The 22,950-nt window shown below is 38.1% G+C and overlaps 1 protein-coding gene and 1 long non-coding RNA gene across 2 annotated transcripts in view; one reads left to right on the plus strand and one right to left on the minus strand.

Annotated features, from left to right (window-relative positions):
* LOC117242642 overlaps positions 1-5,668 on the minus strand; it is a 74,342-nt gene extending 68,674 nt beyond the window's left edge. Inside the window, exons 1-2 of the long non-coding RNA XR_004495311.1 lie at positions 5,399-5,668; positions 4,029-4,158 (exon numbers count right to left, since the gene is read on the minus strand). This is a non-coding gene — a long non-coding RNA (uncharacterized LOC117242642). The remainder of the gene's footprint in view (positions 1-4,028; positions 4,159-5,398) is intronic.
* A 1,868-nt stretch (positions 5,669-7,536) lies between these two features.
* The window catches only part of LOC117242330 (alpha-mannosidase 2), a 152,822-nt gene continuing 137,408 nt past the window's right edge, over positions 7,537-22,950 (plus strand). The window contains exon 1 of the mRNA XM_033508888.1: positions 7,537-8,059. The gene's annotated coding sequence lies outside the window, so the exon portion shown is untranslated. The remainder of the gene's footprint in view (positions 8,060-22,950) is intronic.

Genomic DNA, 22,950 nt, shown 5'->3' on the forward strand with positions numbered 1-22,950 from the left:
CATCTATAGTTCCAAGAATTTCATGCCGGACACACGCCAATATCGCCATTGACGTATTTAAGGCTATTTGTCGACGAGTCCTTTGCACGTTCTACAGTTTTTTTCGTGCAGTTCGAATCCTGATCTTTGAAAGCTGCTATGAGCGAAGTTTTATTTTTTGCAACGGCAAGCTTTTACCTCTCATCTGTATTAAGCATATTTCTTCGACTTTATCGATTCTACTGTACGCGACTGAAACGTTACACATCGTTCCTTAACATCGAAATGATTTCCTTCGATGACAGCTTCCGAGGGCTAAAATACGACAAGAAGGTGCTTCGATATGTTTGAACTTTTGTTAATCACTTGCCTTGCAATTGTTTTCCCGGCTATATCATTGTCAGGTTTCTGATATTTTAATCATTATTCTATATACACAATATGCGTTAATTATTATTTTTGTACACATTACATTCAATCATCGTAACATTACATTGCTATATTAACATATTCTTTTGTGTTTGCAAACTGTAGGATTGATGTATTACGTGGAAATTGCATTAATAATTCATAGTGCAGTAATCCGGAATTAAAACCCAAACTAAACTTCCACGCAAATATTAGTCCTATTGGTTGTATCAATTGTACAGTATATTTTACCATGTCTGGAATATATTTTATGAACCACTCTGTATATATTAGTCGGCCAGGTACATAGTACAGAAACTATACATTAAACTCGATATATATCTTACATTTTTCTCTTCAATTTTCCTTTACATTTATACGATAATTATTAACATGAAATAATTAAACTGTTCATCGCATATATCGCGTACATTTGCACGGATAGTTTTACATTGATGTAAATTATGTGATTTTTATACAGTGGAACGATCGGTTTAAATTTAAACGGTTGGACATTGATTTATAGGAATGTATAGGGTGATTCGGAGGAGAGTTATGGTGGCCATAAAGACAGATAAAAGCGAACCCCGTTTTGTTTGCGAGGCAACGTTTGCGCCTCCATTAATATCCTCGTTTACTTAACGTTATCAGTCTTGATTGTGTCATCTTAACGTATGTGCGATCCCATAATTCCGTTACCTACCTGTGTCAATATGCCACTTCCCCGTGGAACCGATAGACAACCATATCGTATACAAATATTCGGCATCTTATCTCCCTTAATTCATCTCACATTTTCATTTCGAAATTTATACAGATAACGCGTTACAGTTTATTCGGAACGTCCAATTTTTTTTTCTTTACAGCAATACGTTGAACTGGGCTATTTAAGAATATCATTTTAAAGAGTGTCGCGAACGATTCTAGCTACTGTTAATTTCACATTAAGACTAAACCCGAACCTAACGTGAAACTTACGTTGAACATTCGCATTTTTATTTAGAAATACGCCTATTAGGAAGACTAACATTATATATCCGTTGCTTTTAACAATCACCTAATATAATTCAGTTTTGTAAAATTGTGCAATCTTCTTTACTGTACCCTTTAAACTTCTTTTCGTCCACTATTGTGTGTGATTATTAAACCAACCTGTATAAGGCGTTACCCCGAAGTTAATATTAATAAGAATAAAATCAATAGTAAATTTTCGCGAAAATAATAATCCAACCGATGGTAAATGATAGAAAGATTCGAATCTTCAGTTTTCAACATTGCAATTGCATTTTTCAGATTCGAATCGCTGGAAATAATTCTTTTAAGTTCCAGGAGAAATCGTGATCTAATCGGGAATTCAGGTTACTAACATTTACTATCACCAAAAATGATTCTCTGGTTTCTGAGGAAAAATTCGTGTCGCCAGAAAAAATTGTCTGTTTTATTTACTTTTTTTCTGAAACGTCCAAATTACGAACAAAAACGAAACAGCCGACTAATCCTAATCCGATCGAAAGTTCAAAAGTACGAATTGCTAAAAATTGAAATGCCTGTAAATAATACTCTACTCTTCAACGGCCGAGAGAGAGAGAGGGGGGAGGGGGAGGGGGGAGGGGGCAGAGAGGGAGAGAGGGAGAGAGGGAGAGAGGGAGAGAGGGAGAGGGAGAGAGGGAGGGAGAGAGGGAGAGAGAGAGAGAGATCGATAACTAATCTGGATCTAACTAAAAGTTAAAAAATTCCAAAAAACTGGAATAATAGAGAATGACTCTCTTCGGTTTTGGAGGGTCGAACGTGAGCTAAATCGATGACGAGTCTTCCTCTAATTGGCCGTGCGTTCGTACAAAAGGTGAACGGGAGACGAGGACAAAGGGAAATGCGAATGGGACGCGTTCGAACGTCCGTAATCGGAAAGGCTTACAAGCGCGTGTAATTGCCCATTGTGGAGGCAATCTAGCATTTTCCAGGAAAAATATTCGAGTACGGGCCTACTTAGAAAGCGTAACGAACCCGTTCGATATCGATATGCCGCACGCGGAGCCAATTGTACGGAAAATCACGTGACTGCTCTAATTCTTCGACGCCGTGTCGATGTGCTTTTCATACACGGGTGAAAATTTCCTTTCTTTTTTTCCTTCTTTTCATTTTTCCAACACCCGTAGTCTTGTCTCTGTACGTTTACGCGACGGACATGTGCGTTAATTATCAAATCGAAATTCTTCGAATAACGGTACATATATGGATTTACAAATAATTCAACGTTAATAAGTAAAATAGTTAAAGCAATATAATTAGAAAATAGGAATCTTACCGTTGACACGAAAAAGACGATAAAAAAATACGATAAAATGTTGTAATTTTAATATCAATACGGCAACTTTACAGTTAGCAATAAAAACACCGATATTTGATAAAAAATATGATAAAAAAGTAGAATATTGTAATTTTAGTAGCAATAAAAGAACGTTACCGTCGGCACTTAATACAAAAAATTAGCACAAAATACAATGTACGATAAAGAACATATTAAAAATAGAATATTGTCATTTTAATACGAATAAAAAGACCTTATAGTAAAAAAACAGCAGTAGTTGTACCAGCGTTGGCAGTAAAAATATAATATTTTAATTAAATATTTATTTTCACGGTTAAAATTGTCCGGCCGAACCTTTTTAGTACATGGCTTAAATATCATTAAAATATTCCATTTAATACGAATACTACATGAACACTTGGCATTTAAATTTAGTCAAATTCTACATTTACACGTATGAGCATGGGGTTTATTTGAATCTTGGTTTTGAATTACAGCCGTCGTTGTGTTCACGGATTTCTTTAATAAAATTGAGACAATACAGTGAGACTCTACTCGATTATTTACAGTTGATTCAAATTAGAAATTATTCGTGCAATATGATTGGTAGTGATTTGATCAGATGTCTGCGGATCTATATTGGTATGAAAAATGATCATTGGAAACACTTGGTGTATAGATAACCGCAAACAAGGTGAACGAACTGCAACGAGGCTGTAACTCTTGATCAAGGTTGGCCATGTGATCTGTTTGCATTAATCGTTCTATATATAGCACGAGATAGAAGTTATTATTACCAATTATCCTCCGTCGGATGATTTTTTCTCAAGGTTAGTTTCTTTCTAAGGTCATTACTTTCTTTCTCTTATAAATGTTAAAAACACATTTAAAAGAATAATTATTATATCAATCTTGCATTCTTTTTAATTGAAACGACTAATAATTACAATTTCGCTAACGTGCAAATTTCAACTAAGATTTTATTACGTATAAATCCAAGTCTATTACCTTTTAGCATACGAATGAAATTTTAACAAAATGGCTGCCAGTTATATCAATTATAGCTATCGTGTACAGAGAAACTAAGCATATACAAGACATAATATACATTTATCAATGTTTTTATACTTTTGAAATTGTTACAATATCATCTTAAATGTATTATATTGCTGTAATAAAATGCTATGATAAAATCTGTAACATCTCGAAATACATTGATGCAAACGCTTAAAAAAAAATCATCCACCAATACGATTTCCGATATAAAACAAGTATCTATAGTGCGTGTGAATTAATAATGTACATATAATATATGAATTAATAAAAAACTCACGGATCTCGTAACTCTTTTTATCGGCATTCCAATGAACGTCAGCAGCTTCGTAATTCAAACGAAAATGATTTGTTGCACCTTCGACGCTCACCAGTTGAACGAGTAACGTGCTTTGGCGAGTAAACAAATCCTGGTACAATGGACAAGGTGATCATTATTGACTGCACACACAATACACGTTATTACAACTTATGACACGCCGCCGACATTGCACATTTCAATCTAACGTATCACGTATTTATCGAAAATCAAACTCAAATTACGCTTGATTTCAACGGATTCGTCAAAGAACGCGTAACGTGCGAAACTATTCGTTCGATAATCGAAAGATGCGACGCGAGCGGCGAGGTATCGAATCTCACAGGTATGTACACTACTGTACGTGTTAACTTCGCTAACTTCACCATTGGTCCATCTTGTACAATTAATTAATGACATTATTTAAATAATAAACTACCGATTTTTATGCATTTATAAGGAATTTGAAATTGTAAAATTACAAAAATGCACAAACCGCACATAATATGCAAAAATGTACAAAATTTTCAATGTATACTGTATATTATAATATTCTGTGAATGAAATAAATTTCTACTTGCTGTTAAATTCCATTTGTTTCATCAGTTATATAAAAATATGAATTCGCACAAAAATTTGCATATATGGGGAATTTTACAAATTACAAATCACAAGCCAGTATTAATCACAAGCCAGTATTGTCAGTATCAATAACTTCTCTTGCATAACAAACTTGGTAATAAAATAAATAAAATTGTATTTGTTAGTTTTATAACTTACACATCAACTGATTATTCTACTTCATGTGAGAATGTGCAGTTATAAAAAAGAAGTTTATATTCCATAACTTGTAACTTATTAATTGACTAATACTGTTAATTGGTAGAGTATTGTACAAGAGGATCTTATGCAAAAAAAAAACAGGTAAGATATTCATAGCTGACTCTCGCTTAAAGGAGTAGAAAGACATACATTGCCTCTAAAATATATTTTCAGATATTCTTAACTTCCAATGAAGCATTTTTTTATTAGCTTCTACATTTCATTTTCATGGTATCAAATTATTGTAGTCGCATCAAAGTAGTATTAAATGATACAAAATTTAATTAGTATATTATTTGTAATATATTGTTATAGTAAATTAATTTCAATACATAGAAATATACTATATAACAAAAGAGATTATCTTATTTTCGTTATTACTGAATAGTAGTGTTAATCTAGATCCAGATCGAATCTAACCTGGACCAACTCAATCTCAACTCCGGTCTTGTAAACTCTAGTACGTATAAAGTGTTGGAAATACATGGAATATTTGGTAAGGGAGGAACTATAGGTGGAGTGAACCGTACCTTTTAGGAATTCTTCGCATAGGATCTCGCTGTAGTCCTTTCAGAATCCTACCTACCGCAGTTACGAGCCGCGTTACTTGCCCCTTCGAACATGGAAAAAGTTTGTACTGCGGTTATGCTTTGTCCACTGCGCAAACTCGACCGGTCGTTTGACTCAGTGGTCGATCTCCCCGGATCCCGCCCGACCCCTCGCCCGCAAGCGCGCGCCGGTAGGCTAACCTGACCGTGAACAGGCGTGACGCTATTAAACGTCCGAGAAAGAAATATTTATCGGAATTTCACGCAATCAACCCACTGTAAACTCCATATATGACTCTAACGTGCTATCGAATAACACTGGTCCTCTGATTTCATTGGTTGTAAATAAATACTTTTTTTCTAGAACGGATCGTTCGGAGTTAAAAACAGTTTTAATGTTCCGTTTATTTTTAGAAGAATAACAAAATATAAGAAACGGTAATACGTATTGGTGTAATTTTCGTTAGATTTTCAGAACTAATTTCTGATTGGCTTTTAGATAATTCGTAAAGGGCAAATAGCCAATAGGATTCAATCACGTATCTTATTATTAGTTTTGGCGGTAACCGACGTATGCACTTCCGGTTAGCAGTTTCGAAGTTTCGAATAGTTCTGTACGTGGTACGTTGCATGCAAAAAAGAATGGAAGAGTTTGGTATCTGGAACATGTTCCGTTTTCTTCGAGTGTACTCTTATTATTAAAAAGAAAGTAACGCATGAAAGTATAGTTAACTACAGGTTCGAAGTACGACGAAGTTTTACAGTATTCTGAATGTGTAACCTGTACACCATGAGCATTGGAAAGATGTAAGGAGAGAAACGAAGGTATGTTAAGCTTTGACAATTATATATCGTTCTAATAAACGATTGTTATATGTTATATGTAAATAACTGTAGTACGAGACTGACAAAAACAGCGAGACATTTGAAATGTAAATTGTTATTACATAAATGTTTACGTAATAAATGTCACTCGTCGATAAAATTTCATCCATGCATTTTCAAATCGTACAAAAATTATTCTCGTTAGTGAATTGTTGGTTGGAAGGTTTCAATTTATTCTTTTTATTGGTTTAGTGATATTCTTAAAGAGACATATTTTACTTCTTTTAAAACGTATTACGTATTTTATATTATACGTAATACGTATTATATTACGTATTTTAACTAATGCTTAAGTAGCCTTGAAATAGTAAGAATATTATTTCTTCACAAAATTGAAATTAATAAAGTTATGCAACAACAAAAGAGAAATGTATCGACTCGAACGATTCTTAGTTTGGTTAAAAATGTTCTATTTTAAAAGATATAATTATCGGTGCTTTTATATTTCTAAGATATAACCAGTCTTGGTCAATTTCGTATTATTACGTTTTAAATGAAGTTTTACGACATTAAACCTGTAAATCAGTAATTAGAAAAATACAAGAAAATAGGTACTGAAAGTATATCGAACTTGAACAATTATTCCAATAAAACAATTAAACTGACTAAATTTCACATTTAAAAATTTTAAAATTACAGTATCCTATCTACAATCAATACAATAAATATATAACAAACAATTATACAGTAAAGTTAAGTAAACCAAACAAAAATAATTCGAAAGACTTTAAAACGACAATTACCAACGAAAATAGTAGATTATGAATTTATAGGAAATTTGAAAATGCAAAAATGCACAGAAAGTTCATAATTTACATAAATAAATATGTACGAAGTATAGTACCCTGTGTAGTAAAATCTAATAATCTAATAATCTAAAATAAAATCTCTATACCGTGTATAATCTATTTAATAGATAAAGCAATTTTCTATCTAGGTTCCATTTCCTTAGTCATATTTATAAAAATACGAATTTTCATAAACATCTCTAGTCTAATGATAAAAAATCAATTTCTTTCTTACTTCCAGGAACCCTACGCCCTTCGCTACGTACGTTCCTGTCTGATGGCATTCTTCTCACTTTCTCCTACCCTGAATCGAATGGCGCCGTGCGTTCGTCCTTCTTCCTCGTTCCCGCGCAGTCTCCACACTGAAAGCCTCGTCGTTTCTCCCTCTCTGTGGTCCTACCTGGCTTCCCTCTCCCGGTCGGTGGTCGATGGAGGGGCGCGGGTGAACGCGGTCGGACGACAGTCCTTCCGCGGATTGCGGATATTGTGTCGGGAAGCCTCGTGGTACGGTGTCCTTGTTATACCCGTGTTCCTGAGACGCGCAGAGTGGAAGGCGAGTGGCATCCAGTTTTTCCAACTCGCGATAAACCAACTCGTGTCTTTTCGTCGGGACCTCGAACCTTCTGGAGGACTGGAGAATCGTTTCACGGTCGCCGTCTCCTTGGTGCTACTCGTAGTTCGTTCTCGCGTTCTCTTCCTCTCCGTACTTCCGACGTACGTACTTCGTGACACCGGTTGTAAGGTTATGTTCACTCCTGTCACATCCGCGTGCCGCTTCGTGCGACCGTACTTTTCTTTAGTGAGTCTGTCGCGAGATACAGTGTCACATCATCGTTTTACGTAGTGTTTGTCGTCGTATATCGTTCGCGAGTGCACGTCAGAGAAGTTTGTGACTTTGAGGGACACGTTTGGTCTCGAAGGAGGCGATTCACGAATGACGCTACCACGCCTGGAGTCTTTCTGCATTTCGGTAAGTGAATATTTAAAGCTTAATTTTGTTAAGGACGCTCCTCGTGGCGTGCAATGCTCGCGTGCCTAGACGCTGCGTATTTCGACACTCTTTCTTTTTCTCTCTCATCGGTGTTTCCCTCCTCCAGACGCGGGGAGATCGTTTCGAAAGATTTTTTTGCGTGCATGGTATTAACACGTTGACTGCCACGCGAATTTACATATTTCGTTGTAAAAGTCGCAATAGATTGAAATATAGTACACCATAACGTTTAATTTTTGTAGAATATTTTGTTCTATTTGTACGCCTTTTTCTGGCAACGCTATCGAAGTAATTCGCATTTGTAAAAATCTGTTCTCTTATCTTAATTGTCCTATAAAATGTAACAACATGGGTCACCGGCGACGACCGTGACGGTCAACGTGTTAGTGTATCGATGTTTCTATGTTTTTATTCTATCGCGAGATATTTGTGTTCTAATCCGATTCGAACAGTACCAAGTTACATTGTGTTGACTCGTGTAAAATATCAACTTTAATCACGTAAATTGTGTTTTCCTTGACACGACGTTTGGTTAAACTAATTTCTAAATGAACGTATGTATATAACGTCTCTGAATAACATTAATTAATTCTACTATTTTCAGATTTATAAACGACATCGCGTTAGAATTTAAAATTGCTCATTCAGCTTATTTATTTATTAGATGAAAATTACATGGAAGACGTTAAATGTTTGAAAAAATTGAAATCAGTTTTAATCTTTGAATTTTTGACATGGTCATTTTTCGTATTTAATATTTCTATATTTCTATATCCACTGCATGCGTAGTGCATTCGTTGCACGTGCAATACAGCAAATTTCTTTTTTTATCTACAACAAAGCGAATAGTGCGAGCCCATTAAGTCGAAACTCCATAGAAATAACATTTCACATACTCCGATCCAATAAATCCAATTACATAAAATACCTCTCTAATGTATATAATATAAGTTCTATTTATTTTAACCAAACTTTTATTTCCATTATAAAGCTCCATCATTCCGTACAAATCTTTTTCTTTGATCTAAAAACATGAAAATTAGAGACTACCATAAACGAACGATTTGGTGCCTGCATAGTGGTACCAATGCACAAGTATAATAACAGTCATTGACGCAGTTCAGTTACAAAAACTTGATTGGAATTCCATTCGTATTTGTTCGCGCAGCTAAAGCGCGTTTAGCGTATTACATTTCTCAATAATATTCGAGTAGAAGATTGGAAAAGACGTGGCTTCTTGTCGTCGCGAGAACAGAGTGTGAACTGCCAGGTGAATTAGAGCGGACGATAAGCAGAGACAGAGGATTGCCGTGGAGACGATGGCGAGGAAAAGCGGAAGTTCATCTCCGGTCTAACAGAGGGATGTGTAACGAAGTCAATCATCTTTGCTTGCTCGCTTGGCCCGGTCTCCTCGAGGCTTTGCTATTAATTAACTTTTCTGACAAGTTATTAGCGCGACGAGATCAAAGACGCCACGGTATTACTTCGTTCCATAGCGTCGTCGTCTTTCCTTCTTTTTTTCTATTCGTCTCTCACTTTCGCCCCGCCTAAATCGTCGAACCGTGGCGTGTAATTAAGACGGCCATCGCGTGCCTAGGTGTACGCGTTAATTATCTTGTTTATAAAGCTTCGTTGGGAAACTGCGATAGCGAAGAATCGGAGCCAGCGTTAGAACAACCCACGCCCACTACCATGCGTGCCGAGAATTTTACGATACACCTGTAATCATGCGATAGCTACTCGTATTTAACGAGTGGAACGATACCAGTGCGTTTTCAATTTAAACTAACGGCGTAGATTCACGGCCAACTGAATCCGAGGTTTACCGAATCAACGCCCGCGGGATCTTCCTTTTAGTAATTAGCGCAATAATGAAATAAGAAGGCTTATAGCGCGCTCCAGTTTGAAACTTAAATACGAGGATTCGTTCTCAGCAATCGTTCTCGCAGTCTCATTAGTCTCAGAAGGGTTAATAGAATATACATCAAGTTATCATTGCCCTATAATTTCAAACTATGATACAAATTAGGAAAACGATGCAGGCATTTAAATGGAAAATATACCAACTCCAGTGTTCCGACTAATTGACTAATTTTATTAAATTATCTACTCTTGATTCTTCTTGGCTGTACACAAATTTACAATTCTATGAGAACCTTGCGATACCGTTCTGGCGTGAACGAACGAAACGTCGACTCCTTGGAATTTCTCCACTTGGTGTTTTACTCTTTCTCTCGAGGAAATTCAACGATTTTGTCATTTTTTTTTTTTTTTGCGCGCTAAGATTCAGCAAGGGATGAAAGAGTCTGTCTAATCTCTGGTTAAGCAGCTTACGAGGAAGAACGACTACGCGCGCATATGGTCGTCGTGGAGCCTGTTCCCGGTCGTCTTTGTGCGCCAGGGAATCGTTGCAGTCGCTTCTTTTGTCGAAAGTTCCCCGCTGGCTGTGACCACCTGCGCCCATCTCGATACCTGTTTCGGTGCATACGTCCTGCACGCGGTGTCTCGCCCGCGTTTTCGTCTTCCCGCGTCCTTTTGCACCTGTCTGAACCTTAGCAGTTCTCGCGCCTGATTGATTCCTCCGCAGCTGAAACGCCTACCCCTTGGCTGCAAAGTATAGCATTCGCTGCTCTTAACTCAGGTTTTGTATTTGAGGAATATTTTAAGCCCCGACGAGTCGCCATCCTCCTTCGTGAACATGTATTTTTACCTTTTATTTCCGCTACTTCTTCGTTATTTATTTACGAATTTATATTTGTAGGTGTATGGGTTCTTGGTAAATCGGAAAGAGCAAGGAGAAATTATTTTCCTCTGTCTCTCATCTCTCTTCTCTATTTGGTTAGGATGGAGGTAGATTAATTGTTTTTGTTTCTGAAAAATTATTACAAAACTCATATATATATATATATATATATATAATTATATTGCAAAAATTTGTTGGTAGAATATGGAAATAAGTAGCTGTCGAATGTCTGTGTAACATTAGAAATCCAGCAAGTAGATCACAAATTTTGGGTTTAATTAACGTTTGTTTATATATGTTACGTAATGTTTATATATATAATTATATTATAGAAATTTGTTGGTAGAATATGAAAATAAATAGCTGTCGAATGTCTCTGTAACATTAGAAATCCAACAAGTGGATCACGAGTTTTGGGTTTAGTTAACGTTTGTAAAAATTTGTGGTAAGGAGGAAGGTGAGAGAGATTCCTTTTAAATACTCGGATAAGTAGGTTTTGGATCATCTGTTATTGTTATACGGTCAATTCACGTTTCCCCGGAGTCAGAGATAGTTTTGTATATCATGAATATTCAGCTTACATAACATTGTAATGGTAACATGGTAATCGGAAATTTTCTCCTCGTACATTCCATTCGTATTATCGCCACTATCAGTTCTGGCGATTAAACTGTATCATTAAATTATTACATATTATTTCATTTTAAACGAAACTGTCGCAACCTGTCGATGACGTGACTAGTTCATTGAACCAAACGTTCCAAGCTTTTCCCAACGAAAATAGAAATTCGAAGGCGAATGAAATTTTAATACGCGTTAACCACCGTCGTCCGTTTCTCGTACGTTAATTACTTACGGTTAATTACCTAAAGGTTGAAATATTTTTAGCTCTAACAACGTCGATTAAACCGGACTTATTTTTCATCCAACGAATAAATTCATTAATAAATGAATATACAGAGTGTGGCAATTTACGAAAAAATAAGAACAAAATATGTAACAAAATTTTATCATTTAATTACTCACATCCAGTCGTTAATTAGCCATTAGTTTATCAAGCATAATTGATAATTCCTCAAACTCGATTTTGCAAACTAACCCGAGAATGAAAATTTCTATTCGTTTCCTTCTTATTCTCCTACAAGGAATCGTGTCCTGTGCTCTTTTGCATACTATTCGACCATATTCTGTACGTTTGATCTGATAAATTATCGGATTGAAATTACCACGTTTATCGTCACAAGTAGAGTTGTTCATTAACGAAAATAAATGTACGAAGACACAGAGGAAAGTAAGGAAACGAAGAGTCGAACTGAAAATGCCATTCTCTTCGAATTATAAAGTAGAAATCGCGATAACTGTTGTATATGACTTGTTAATAAGGTTGTATATCATCTTGAAACACTCGAGAGACCGCTTCCTGCGGGACGTGGGATTCGTCGAGGCACAGCAGCTGCTACAGTCGGTCGGTTTGCTCGTGGAACTTTCCGTTGGGCGAACGTGCACAAGCAGAGCGCAGGGTAAAATAAAATGTAATATCGTCCCGCCAATGTTAACACGCGGCGTTTGTTTTGAAACGCGCGTGCACGTGGTCCGGCTGCTTACGCTCTCGCGCTTAGAAACTGGATTCTCGCGCGTGCAATGGAGAAAGAGGAGCGACGTGGCTGCGTCGGCGAGAACGAGACGAGCTGCTCATTGATGAGAGCGAGAGCTGGTGTTGGCGAAACGAAGAAAGAATCTCGCTGCGTGGGAATATAGTATTGATCAGAAGTTTGAGGCCACGTTCAACGAACAGGCCACAGATATTTTTGTAACGGTTCAGCGATCCCAGCTATCGTTCGAGAGGAGACAGAAAGATTATTATATTTTTCGGTCGAATGAATTAGGATTTTAAAAAGGTATTCTTTCTTTTTATCTTTCAAACCACCGAGTCATCGTTTTTGCTACGTTCTTTAACACTGGAACTACCGATAGTTAACACGAAGCTATTTCTATTCGACACGTTTCATATTTCGCGATTTGGACGAGAAAGCATAGAACATGGCCTGGTCCAAAACGCAGCCTTTCTACGTAGGCTGTTTCTCTTGGAAAATTTGTTAATCGATCGTGTACTCGTTGCGAATTCGTTTTATCAGTCGCTGGAAACACCAGTTGAAAAACGATCGTACTAAAATCTCTACCTCGTTGAAACGATTATCACCAACTCCTTCAGAGTCTGATAAAATGCCGAGGAATTCAGAATGAACGATCTGGTAGAAAAAATATGTGCTTTTATCTCTTTGTAAGAAATTAGTATTAGCAATTGCATTATGCTCGATAACATTCGAAACGTGACATTTATATCGTAATAGGATGTTCAATGAATTGGTCGAATCTTTCTCGAGCTACGATGCTAAAGTATTACAAGGCGCTCTATGTTATCATAAAATCATAAAACGTATGTCCGTGTTATTTTTAACGACATACGCACGCACGTGGTTCATCGGAAGATTCTTTTTCTTAGAAGCTTCTTAATAAGATGTTCACGGTAGAGCAAAATTCTTCAAAGAGGCAATCGATTGGTGAAAGAAACGTTGGACGACCGAACCCTCTTATTTTTTTCTTGTCGCAGACAGTCATTAGGCAATTTACAGGAGCGTCTGGGTCTAGCCAGAGCGTGAATAGATAATCACACGCACACAGTGCCGCTTCATTAAATTGGATTCATGCACGAGCACGTATCCTCTGGCGTTAATTCATCTTATTTCGCTTTAGCCGGTTTTTCCATCCTCTTTTAACGACGACAGACGGTCATCGAGTGTCGTTGCCAAGTCACATATCGCCGACCCAGCTGGAATAACATCCGCGAGATCCTCGTTTCTTGCCATTTTACACGTGGACAAGTTACGTTTAAAGAGCAATCCCTAAGCATAGAGTCGAGGGCATCGCCTAATTAACAATGACGCCAGGTCAACATCGGTATGTTCACGCTATTACGTATGTAGGTAGGAAATGTAAATATAAAGCTAACTATTCGCGGTGCAATTTGGTTATTGATAGACTGTGAATATTTATGCAAATTTGTATATTTGTGCGAGCAGCAGTCAAAGAGTAGAAGCTACGCAGAGATTAGTTTTGTTTACTCAATATCGCAACTAGTAGTGTATTTTGGATATTTTTGAACATTTTTTCTGTTTGCCTATAGGAGGCTGAAGACATAATGCAAATAATTGTATGGACAATTCAATGTGGATATTCGCATATTTATGCAAATTGTTATTTGTGTAAATACACCTAAAGCAGTAGGAACTAGGCAGAGATCGGTGGCTTCTACCATACCTTGCATATTCTGACAAATTTATTTAGGTATCTACTCTAGCTTTAAGGTACATTGCAAACAGTATCCATACGTGGACAATTCAATGTTGGTGGATATGTATGCAAATTGTTATTTGTGTAAACACACCTAAAGCAATAGGAACAAGGCAGAGATTGATAGCTTCTACCTTATCTTGGATATTCTGACAAATTTCTTCAGGTATTTACATTAGCTTTAAGCTTTAGCATTAGCTTTACATTGCAAACAGTATCCATACATGGACAATTCAATTTTATTTATATTTATGAAAATTCATATATTTGCAAAGACACCTGAAGCAGTAGGAACTAGGCTGAGACTGGTAGCTTCTAACATATCTTGGATATTCTGACAAATTTCTTCAGGTATTTACATTAGCTTTAAGCTTTAGCATTAGCTTTACATTGCAAACAGTATCCATACATGGACAATTCAATTTTATTTATATTTATGAAAATTCATATATTTGCAAAGACACCTGAAGCAGTAGGAACTAGGCTGAGACTGGTAGCTTCTAACATATCTTGGATATTCTGACAAATTTCTTCAGGTATTTACATTAGCTTTAAGCTTTAGCATTAGCTTTACATTGCAAACAGTATCCATACATGGACAATTCAATTTTATTTATATTTATGAAAATTCATATATTTGCAAAGACACCTGAAGCAGTAGGAACTAGGCTGAGACTGGTAGCTTCTAACATATCTTGGATATTCTGACAAATTTCTTCAGGTATTTACATTAGCTTTAAGCTTTAGCATTAGCTTTACATTGCAAACAGTATCCATACATGGACAATTCAATTTTATTTATATTTATGGAAATTCATATATTTGCAAAGACACCTGAAGCAGTAGGAACTAGGCTGAGACTGGTAGCTTCTAACATATCTTGGATATTCTGACAAATTTCTTCAGGTATCTACCCCAGCTCTAAGGTACATTGCAATTCAACGTTGGTGGATATTCGTGCACATTCCTATTTCTCTAAATACACCTAAACAAACAGCAACTAGACAGAAATTAGTAACTGGTACTATATCTTGGATATTCTGTACAAACTTCCTACCTGTACCAGGTTTAAGTTACAATACAAACAGTATCGTTACGTGGACGATTGAACGTTGGTTTCCTGACGTTGCTGTTAACCGCGCCACAGCCTTTTTAGCCCAGAAACAAGGAGGACTCGATTGCATCCGCCTTTCGAAATTCCCGTGCCTGGTCGCGATTTTCCTGGCCCGGCTAACTGTTTTAAACAGGAGACGACGAAGGACGATTAGATGTTGAAGATCGCGCTAACCAAATCGGATCGTGGGCACGATAATTTCGAGATGGAAGTGGCGTCGTGTAATCTCGAAACGTTTAATTTGCTCGGCCCGCCGTTAAAACGATCCGGTTCTCGCGGCTGAAAATAACGAGATCTTTAATTGTCCCGTCTAACGAGAGGCTGCTGGCTGCTACCGCGTAGTTGTGCGTTACGCTTCCTCCTCCAGCCACTCTTCTCCTTCGTTTCGCTTCGTTTCGCCCCTGCAAAATTACAAACAGAATTACGCTTCGCAAAAATTGATAGAAGTTAAAGTGGATTTAAGAGACTGTTGAAAACTGTTTTCGGAGCGGAGTTCGCCTTCTTGCTTACTCGAGATTCGAGTACGTTCGTCGATCAGCTGAAAGTTGGCGATATTAACTCTTCAGGATTCAGATAAATAATTTACCTTTTAATTTTCCCTCGTATTTCCTCGTTAATTGGTTGCTTTTTTTTTTTTTTTGTTAAATTTGCGATCGAATTTTTGTAAGCTTTTTACGGCTCAGGAAGTATAAATATCTTTCGAGATCGGTAATTGGACAGGTAAGATACAAACTTTAGGATTTTGTTAATTAATTCAAATTAATAAATAACTTTGGCTGGCTTCGTGACCGCTGCCTATTTCTTCCCTAAATCTCTTCTTGCTTCTTCTTTTGCAACTTTTCTCGATATTATCCTATTTCGCATAGTCGTAACCATAGGCAACGCTGAAAAAACGCCCGGACAAATGGAAACAAAAATATATGGACGTTTTACGCTCGGGAAAGATGGAAAAATCCAATTGAAAATTAACCGAAGAAGGAGAACGCCAGGTCCACGCATGATAAAATGAAAATTAAATTTGAAAACTCAAGTTAAAATTAGTTAATTAAACGCTGACCCTACTACGAAAACACTGGTTGCATTTGAATTTTTCTGAAATTTATCACGCGCACAAATTCAGCAAGCTGGTTCGAGGCACGCAGAGTACCTCGCTGGCATAATTAGGCAATCGATCGCAGGTGAAAGCGATTTCGTTCTTCGCCTGTGGGGATGTTCAAGATGATAGATAAACTGATTCCCCTTGGTATTTCCAGTTCTACCCTGTTTCTCTCCCAGATATTTACATTCCATTTACATTCTCCTTGTCGCCTTTTTATTTTCACCCGGTGAAATTTCAAAGAACGTCCCTTGCTACGCTGAAAGCGTAACGATAGTCGGACAGCAGACTGCAGTTTCAACGGGGAGGTCCAAGGATGGCGATTATCGCCAGAGAGGCAACAGTGCACATTCTCGACGTCGGCGTTTAAAATTCCTCCGGCCAACGATCCGATGCCGAAGGTCGATTAGACCTGGTCGTCCTTGTCCGCTGGACCATTCCGGGCGGCTCGTTCCCACTGCCGAAAGGGAGCCTGGTCTTCCATTTCCGGGTGGGTCGAAAATTAGCCTTCTTCCTGATTCCTTGATCCTTGAACCGGGTCGAATAAACGTCCCTACAGGGAAATGTCTGTGTCTACGATGTAGCTACCTCGCAGCGTTGGTAAAATTCTAGAGTTTGCGCGCCAGCCACATGGACCAGTAAATTGTCAAAAGCTACGAGAAGATAAGCACGCGAAGCTTCGATCTCGCGCTATTATGTTGGGTCGAGTAATAGGCTTCCTCGCTTTTCACTGCTGTGTGCGTTCTGAAGAATATTTATTTATTTATTTATTTAGGGTAAACTTTTTGAGTAAATACAGAGGACAGAAGAAGAAGAAAGGAAGTAGAAACTTCGTACGTAGTAGACTTTGTACGATAATTGAAGTGACATCATTCTGTATGAGAAAACGTTCGATTTCTTCCACTAATGTGGTGAAAATTCATCAGGAAAGGAATTCTATTCATAGAAAAACGTGTGTGTGTCTTAGTCGTAGAGAGAACTGAGTCTGTCGTTCGTTTAAATCCTCAAGCGCCGTAGGTGGCAAACGTATTCGTCGTTAGCACTAATCTTACCAGGCTCGGTGAGATGAAACGACTGGTTTCAAGATTTCGTTTAAAATTGTAGGTAATAAAACTTTATGTAAATTGTCATATTAACGAAAATTGAGAAATTGATTGATCGGATAAAACTCGTACAAAGGCAAAGGATATATTTTCTCAAGACGTGTTTTCTATCTTCGTTGCACAAATATATTTTATAACGTTGCTATAAAATTATAAAAGAATTGTTATAAAATTGCTGATATTTCAGCGTCTATCGGTTAATGACACTCGTATCGTTTTATACAGAGGCTTATTTACCAAGCTGGCGTTGCCTCTTAACGCTAACATAGCTGTTGAGAATTGTGGATCTTAATTGCCGAAATAAAAGTAAAGGAACACTCAGGTTACACTTAGAATTCGTATTAAAATAGTTTTAGCTTTATTTATTGAAGGATTTCCAGGATCTTCGTGGATACATATTTGCACGCGTCTCAGCACTCTCCCTGTCTCACCATCTTCCATACCACACAGCCAACGGAGCAGTTGCATTCTTCTGACGCTGTGCACACACATACTTGCGCACACTCATATTCACATACGTGTGTCACTACTACGCGACCAATCTAGTCTAGCACACAAAATTATACATATCTCAATAATAGCAATTATTTATATTTATAATTACTATATTGGAATTACTGGAAAATATGGAAATGGAAATTGCTGTTAGACTGTACGTTACGATAGTGCCATTTGCGTGTAGTCCAGGTTATACGATAAAAAGAGAAACATTTTTTCATTTGCCACATAAATAAACCAGACTCGCTACAATCGAAGATACTGAAAACAATAGTGAACATCCCATGGTATGTCAGAAACGAGGATATACGCAAAGACTTAAAAATACCAACGGTGAAAGAAGAAATCGGCAGGTACGTAAAAAAACACAAGGAAAGATGGCAACACACCCAAACCAGCTGGCTGCTGAAGCGGGCAAAACACTCATAGAAAGAAGACTAAAAAGAAAACACCCCATTGACCTCATTAAAGAAATAAAATAGACAAACTCGAAGATGGTATCCCTTTGGGGTTAGCCATCCACATGTTATTTAGCAATTGAGTTAGAAAAATTTGCCAATGTCCAGCTGGACAAATTCTAAAGTACAAATTAAATAATAAAAAACGAAGAAAAAGAAATAATTACAGGACTAAAAGGAAAATACACCACTGACCTCATTAAGGAAATAAAATAGTCAAACTGGAAGATGGTATCCCTTTGGGGTTAGCCATCCACATGTTATTTAGCAATTGAGTTAGAAAAATTTAGCAAATGTCAACCTTGACAAATTATAAAGTACAAATTAAATACTAAAAAATTCATTCCTACGCTCACAACAAGTCGTCCATGTGAAATCTCTCAATCGAGTTTAAGACCTGGCAGCCACCCGAATCTTAGCTTTTAGAGTCGAGGGATTGGTATCTGGCGACTATACCAGGCAACCCCGAGGCTCGATTTTTAGAACCGAGGATTTACGATCTCGTGACTGAAGCTTGGTTGTTGCGGCTTCGACTCTGGAGGAGTCGTTGCCGGCGGATATCATCGAGATATCGCCTAGCAACGAAAGCTGATAGCTGGTAGCGAATCGATAGTCGGGCCTGTAACGCAATATATTCGATGGCACTCCTCGGCCTATGCTTGCTCTATCATTTAGCCTGTCTCTCTCTCTCTCTCTTTCTCTCTCTCTCTCTCTGTTTCTCTGTCCCTCGTTGTCGATCACTCCCTCATCCTCTCTTCGTACACTCTGCTGGGTCCATGTACATCCTCTACCCTTGGGTAAATACATTTATTCTGATGCACGCGTGCGCGTATTAGACAGGCGTACGTGTGCGTGCACGCATGCAAATTGGCGCGTTTGGTCGCGTAGGCGCGAAAAGTCATCCGTGGCGCCACTCGAAAATTCCCTTCTTCCGCTTAGCTCTTTTTATCTTCCCGCCATTCACCGTGTTTTCTCGGTTCAAATTACTCGGCTTTTCTCGTGCAACAGATCGCGTACGGCGGACGAGTCTCACGACAGTTGCAGGAAAACGTAATGTCGAGCGATCGTTGTTGGAAAAAGTGTACGTATTGGTTTGGCAACTAAGAGATTGCGGATTTTCCAATACCACCTAATGAGAAAATCCGCAATCACTTAGTTGCCAACTCAATATTTTGCAACTTGGGGATTGCGTTACTTCCGCTGTATACGTTTCGGCGGATTTTGCACGGATCTTTGCTATCTGGTTTCTTTAAACCACGATCGTACACTTATTTCGTTAATCGCACACTTAATTCCACGTTTCGTTGAAAATAAAAAAGAAAACCGGCCGTTAGGAAGCTTTCATCGCGCTAAGGAAGGCGCGTTATTCGCACGACGCTGTAATTGAAATTGTATTTAGCGGCTAATTAACACTGGAACTACCGATAGTTAACACGAAGCTGTTTCAACCAAAACCAGTGAAAATGATTGGTTTAAAAAATACGTAATAATAGAATATTTGTATATTTATCGATTTATTGCTTTCTTACAGAAGCAATTCCATGTTACGTAGTACATTTTTGCTATTATTAATCCATCTGGGATCCCTGAAAGAGGGTTGATGCGTTTATAAAATCGTAGAACCAGTCATTTTCACTGCTGTGGTATTTCCAGCGTTAGCATCCAGCGATCCAGCGATCGATCCGGAATTTTCCTGATAACTGATATCGTCGTATCGAATGATACGCGGTCAAAATTTGAAAAACGCGCGGCAAGTTGTATAAAACGAGGAAACTGGTTAATTGCGGTTCGATAAACGGATTGCAGGACTCCTGTACACCTTGACAAATACCAGTCATTTTCACTGCTGTTGGTATAAGTAGCCTCGACACAAAATTATTTTCAGTTTGAATTCATAAAAAACAAAATAAAATTCATTATATTATTCTTTTAGTTGTCGTTGCGATAGTCATTACAGTCATAACACGAAGTAAAAATTTGAAAATAAAATTATAAAACCAATTAATTTCACTGTGGTAGTTCTAATGTTAATTATATTTCGTTATTTCAATCTAACTAACATTATATTTAAAGGGCAGTAGCTTCGATAGATTTGTATGTTCACTCGAAACGAGAGGAAATTCAACGACGATCTAGTAGAAACGTAAATCCTCTCCATTTCCTTTCTTTCGAAACGTTTCTAAAGAGAAACAATTACTCCGATAGGCAGCCGTTATCCAATGTTTTCTCCATAGTTAAAAGATTAATCGAAAAGCAAGGAGGATCTAGAAACGACCGAGCATGGTCTGACAAACGTTTAACCTAAATTATGAAATCTGGAAAGCATTTGGCTGCGAACGTTTCTACAGAGGGCGGCAACTTGGATGGACCGTGGGATTTTTCTAAAAATCGCTAGAAAAATGCCAAATAATAGAGACGCGGTCGATTCAGAGATTCAAATCCCTTGCTGAATCCGCTATTTTACCAGGCACACGATTTTATAATTGACAAAATATATCTGGCGTCGAACGCATTTTACGAAGGGCCATTTGCGCCCGGGGAATTTACCGTGCTGTTTGGGGGCCAGACGAATGGCCGCAATCTGGAAAATAAACAGCTGGCGCGGCCAGCGAACGCCATCGACCAGCTCGTACATTTATTCTTCGAAAGGCGCAAGAATGCATTTCCCTTCTCGTTGTCCTCGATTCTTATCCGACTCTTGCGTTTTCCGCTTGTTTCGTCGCGGTTTCCGTTTCCAGATTACACCGATTCCCAATCCCCCCCTCTTCGCTCGTCTATTTTTCGAACAGAAAAGGGAACGATGTGTGTCGCCTTCGACGAAAATAAAACGTCTAGGAAACGAAGTTATGGTCGTGTGTAAATTCCAGTTCGCGATACGTCTCCTCTTCTGTATCATCGCGATATGTAGCAAGCTTTGGAGCAATAGCTTCCATCTCGGACAGAAATGTCGTAGGGAGGAATGACCGTTGGAAAATAAGACGAGTTCACGTTTATTGATCATTCGTACTTCGCAGCCTCTGTTTGTTAACGTTTTACGTCGTGCGGGGAATTGGTTTTCGCGCGATCGCTAATCTCAGGTGCCTGCAGCGCAATCGCTCCAGCTTTTCCCATTTTTGCCCACGGCTCTGTCGTTGGATGATGGAAATGGCGATTGGTGTTGCGATCTCAATTGTTAGCAGATTTTGTTCCGATTTTGTAGTACGTTTCTTTTTACATCTCGACTGGGACTGCAAAGTCCGAACGATTTCCAACGTATCTTTCCAACGTATGTGTTTGCCCAAAGTGTCGAGGATATGCCGACGATACATTTGCACGTTAATATTAGGTTGTCGGAAAAATGCCTTTCTTTTACAGACGCGTCTTTTACAACGGAGTAGTAGCGTGCCGTGAGGCACTTGAAGTCACCTCTAGCATGATTTCTAAAATCACGAAGAAACTTTCGAAAGATTCGATAAGCCTTGGTAGATAAAGCTTAAGTCATGGTAGATCTTAACTCTGAAAAATTTGATAAGTCACGAAATTCCTGAAAGATATCACGGTCTTGAAAGATTGCGTAGTACGCGATTCCGAGCCGTCTAATGCTTCGTGGGGCGAGAAAACGGGAGGTTTTGGTCGACAGTATGCTTGACGGGTTAATCGCGAGCGTAGGACACGTCGAGGCCTGTGCAGAAATCGCCGTTAAATGCGTTTCGAGGCGTCCTGTTTATGGCGATTATCAGACGCCTGGTTCGTAAAAGCGACAGTCGATATTTTAAATTGCGGTGATGCCGCGATAAGCCATTATTTCGAGATCATGAGGGAAATTACGCGTTTTATCGAGGCCGTTTTCCACGACGTTTAAGACCGACAGGAATTCCTTACATCGCTGAATATTTATCACTCGTCCGAGCGAAATTTAATTAAAGTCTGGCTCGCTCGCCAGCGTCGCGAGACACTTGGGCCTGGCTCGTCCCTTCTCCCACTTTATTCTCCAAGAATTTTATTCTTCCAACCGGGGCAAAGATCTGTTTATCGCGTTGAAATTTGTCCTCGTCGGTTTCACTAGATTTTGTTCCAGGTTTCGTTAATTCTACGCGATGTACACTCGATTGTAATTACGTGACGTAGATCTAATATCGTTGATTGTTTTTAAGTCTACTCAAAGTCTGTTTCAGATACCTAACACTGCTCAGTTTATCTATTCGATGTTTCTCCAACGTTTACTTAGTTCTATTTACATCATTTAACTCTACTCAGTGTCTACTCGGTCCTATTCTAGGTCTACTCGATTCTACTCAGTTCTATTCGAGGTCTACTCAATTCTACTCGATGTCTATTCACTTTCACTCAGATTACTCGGTTGTGCGTAATATCTACTCGGTTTTACTCAGTACTACTCCGTATTACTCCAACCTATTCGTTCCATTCAACGTCTATTTCCCATTTCTGCTGATATTTCTATTGTTGGATGATCACTCGAGTCTTCGGACAAAATTTAAAATTCTACGTGCTTAAAACTCTCGAAAGT

This window comes from Bombus vosnesenskii, unplaced genomic scaffold (genome assembly GCF_011952255.1).
Source record: "Bombus vosnesenskii isolate JDL3184/JDL3185 unplaced genomic scaffold, Bvos_JDL3184-5_v1.1 scf7180000016274, whole genome shotgun sequence".
NCBI lineage: Eukaryota > Metazoa > Arthropoda > Insecta > Hymenoptera > Apidae > Bombus > Bombus vosnesenskii.